Source organism: Schistocerca cancellata, chromosome 6 (genome assembly GCF_023864275.1).
Source record: "Schistocerca cancellata isolate TAMUIC-IGC-003103 chromosome 6, iqSchCanc2.1, whole genome shotgun sequence".
In the NCBI taxonomy this organism is placed as follows: domain Eukaryota; kingdom Metazoa; phylum Arthropoda; class Insecta; order Orthoptera; family Acrididae; genus Schistocerca; species Schistocerca cancellata.
Genome location: NC_064631.1, coordinates 648,993,514 through 648,997,221, shown reverse-complemented (window position 1 = coordinate 648,997,221; position 3,708 = coordinate 648,993,514).

Sequence of the window (3,708 nt, the reverse complement as noted above, 5' to 3'; positions counted from 1 at the left end):
AACTCACCAGGAAGTTTCTTCTATACATGATTCTGATTTTCTCTCTCTGGAGTTTCCACCTCACCGCACTATGGACCACTGAACTGTACAGTTTTAGGGCCCACATACACAGCTCCCCTCTCCCTAGTGTGGCCTGCCATTATATGTGTCGCACAATTTGGATGCTGACTTTCTCACCAATCTCACTCTGCCATTTAATGTGCCCTGTTCCACACTGGCCAATGGGACACTCGAGTGCCGGGATACCTGTACATCTTCCTTACCTACCATGCTGTGCAGACCTCAGGCAATGTACAAGCTGTGGTTCCACCGTGCCACTTGGGTCTCAATCTTAATATCACACCTTCCTTTGTGAATCCATCCACGGTGGTCATCGATGCTTTCACATCAGATCTTGCTCATGGTTATGTGGTGTCCCCTCCTACACCAGACCACAGACAATGGATCACTGGCAGCACACCCTAGCACCACTGCTTTCATTTCACCCATCTCCGCCGGCCGCGGTGGCCGTGCGGTTCTGCCTCGGGCATGGGTGTATGTGATGTCCTTAGGTTAGTTATGTTTAAGTAGTTCTAAGTTCTAGGGGACTTATGACCTAAGATGTTGAGTCCCATAGTGCTCAGAGCCATTTGAGCCAACCCATCTCACTTATGATTTTTCCACACCAACGACACTGCATTTGCCCTGTTACCATACAGGCTCCTTCTCTACATGACCTGTCAGTGCTGGGCATCATATCATGCCAACATAAGTGCCAGACTTTTGTCAGAATATTGTGCGTATCACCATTGGACAGCCATTGCCAGTGGATGCTCCTTCTCCAAACCTTCATGTGGTCCATACCCTAGCAACTCTGCCTCAAGTTCTGTCTTCAGGTAGTTTTCTGAAGCTGCCAGTGATAGAAATGGACAACCCATCAGGTTGATACACCTTGATGAACAACTTGTTGTATATAAATGGTATCGTAGATGATGGCACTCACTTTGTTTGTTTGGTGAACCATTTGCATGACCACACTGATCTTATTAGCGATTTGTTGCTAACCCACCCAAGCATAACAGATATGCTTCTGCTTGTACACTCCTCATCAAGCATCTTTCAAGTATGTCAACAGATGCAATCCACAGCATCGTTTACGATGAGAGTTTAGATGACAAAATCCCTTCCCAGCCATGGTACACCGTGCTCAGTTCATGACAGATTCCATGCCAGACTTAATGCTCTGGGCACTGTGGCTCTTTAAACTGTCACAGGAATTACAATTACATTTGCTTCCTCATATCCCATCATCACTCAAGGATAAACTAAGGTTGGTTAAACAGACACGTGCCATTATTCAACACCACCTCCTACTTCCCTCGCCTAGTGCAGTGCCTGTTACTGAGGTTGGTATGCCAGCACCTATAGTTCCTCCACCAGCTTGTAGAGGTTGGGCACAGGCTGACCTTGAACAATGAAATGATCCACAGGCACCTCACAGCCAGCAACGGGAACCAACATCTGCTTCTTGCCAAACTTCACCGACTACAGCCAACCACTAAGCTTTTGGGGATGCTGCCCACAACTGCTGACTGCTCTATGCTTTCAAAATTACTTGGCATGGGCCGCAGTAGGTACCATGGTTAGTAAGGAAAATGACGGCCACTTACAGACATTGCATTCTGGTCAAACCTCTGCTCTGTAAGTCCATCTGTACGATCATTTCATTGTTGACGCTGGAGTTGATGTTAGTGCTGCTCCACTCTCATTCACTGTAGTGGATGTGATACCAACAAAACTTTTCCTTCAAGTGGCTAATGAAGCAACACTTCACCTTGATGGCATGGTTGTGTACCTATTAAACTCATCCCCAGTGAAGTGTTTATGTGGTCCCTCCATTTGCCCAACATTGAAGACCCAGCATTTGGAATTGGTTTCCTGATTCACTTTGGCCTGTCACCTGATCTCTTGTCATCTGTTTTAATGCACTATGCTTTGGATACAAATATTGCATGTTTAGTTGCTCCCTCTCAGCCCTCTGATGATACTGACACAGTTTTCATTGAGTGCTCTTTTCTAACAACTGCCTCTCCACTTCCATTGCTCAGCTTCTATCTGAGCACTCTGCAGTCGACAACATATGTACTCCCAATGCAGAGCTCAACTGCTCTATTTCAATGGCTAAGCAGCCCCTTGCTGATGCTGAATGCTTCATACACAGACTGTCTACACTGCTGTATCTCAACACCAGCGACGTGTCTCTTAAGACTCCGGCACACTCATGCTTGCCCTCGCCAGTACCAATGGCATCTCAGTCAGCGACTCTTGTGTGCTGCCAACTGCTACTTGAGATGTCCCCTTGTCATGTTCCTCCATTCAAATGAAAGCTCTTACAAAAGGGGTGACACACATAGTTGTCCTGACAGATGGCTTCCCCAGTACGTCCTAAAGCTCGCTGCCCCCCTCCACACAAACTATGCCTTGCTAAGAGTGCATTGTTTGATCATTGGACAGTAATTGATCTTCCCAAACATGCTTAGTCTCCAAGAAGGATTGCACAGTGCACCTATGCAGTGACAACCATTGTCTCAATGTGCATACCATAATAGACAATTACCCTATCCCACACATTCAAGACTTCACCCAACTATTTAGTGGTGCATGCATTTTCAGTGTTTTATACTGCCACAAGGCATATTTACAAATACCTGTGGAAAAGAATTTCATACGAAAAACAGTCTTGATCACCCCCTTTGGCCTTCACAAATGTTGTTACATGTCCGACAGCCTCAGAAACGCAGCACAAACATGGCAATATTTTGTAGATTCACTTCTCTTTATCTGCTCTTTGGCCTGTCACCTGATCACCTGTCACCTGTTTTAACGCACCATGCTTCAGATACACGTACTGCATGTTCAGTGGCTATGATATTCTTATTTTCTCCTCCTATGTTGAAGAACATGAACTACACCTGGCCATCATACAGGACTTGTTGGCATGTAACAGAGTCGAAATTAATCATAATAAATCACAACTTCAATGCACCTCTGTTACCTTTCTTGGATACGCCATCTCTTGTGATGGTACACATCCTTCACAAGACTGGGTCAACTGCATTTGCGATCTACGAGTTCCAGGGACTTTTTGCAAATTGTGCTGGTTTTTGGGAACCATCAATTTTTACAGACACTACCTGTCAATGGCAGCAGCTATTCTGATCCTCAATACTGACACATTAACCGACAAACAAACTTCCGGTAACTGCCACATACAGTGGTCTAATGGTGTGATGAAAGTTTTCAATGATCTCAAAATAGTGTTAGAACATACTGTTCGCATCTCTATTTTAGTGGATGCAAGTGATTTCACAGTAGGTGCGGTTCTTCAACAACATTTTGGTGGCACAACTGAACCACTCTGTTTCTTTTCCAAAACAGAAACTACAGCTCAACATAAGTGGTTGACTTCTGACAGGGAACTCCTTGCGGTGTACAAGGCCACCAAATATTTCCACACAGACATTAAAGGAAGGAAAGTAACAATTTTCATGGATCATCTTCCCCTCATGAAGGCCATTCGCAATGCTACCACTAACATTCATCCCAAGCAGGTTTTGGCAGGTGGATCTCATTTGTCAGTATACAATAAGCAACTGATATATCTGTGACTCAGAAAATTAGTAGCTGATTATCTGTCATGTGTCAATGCTATTTCATCTTCTGTTAATT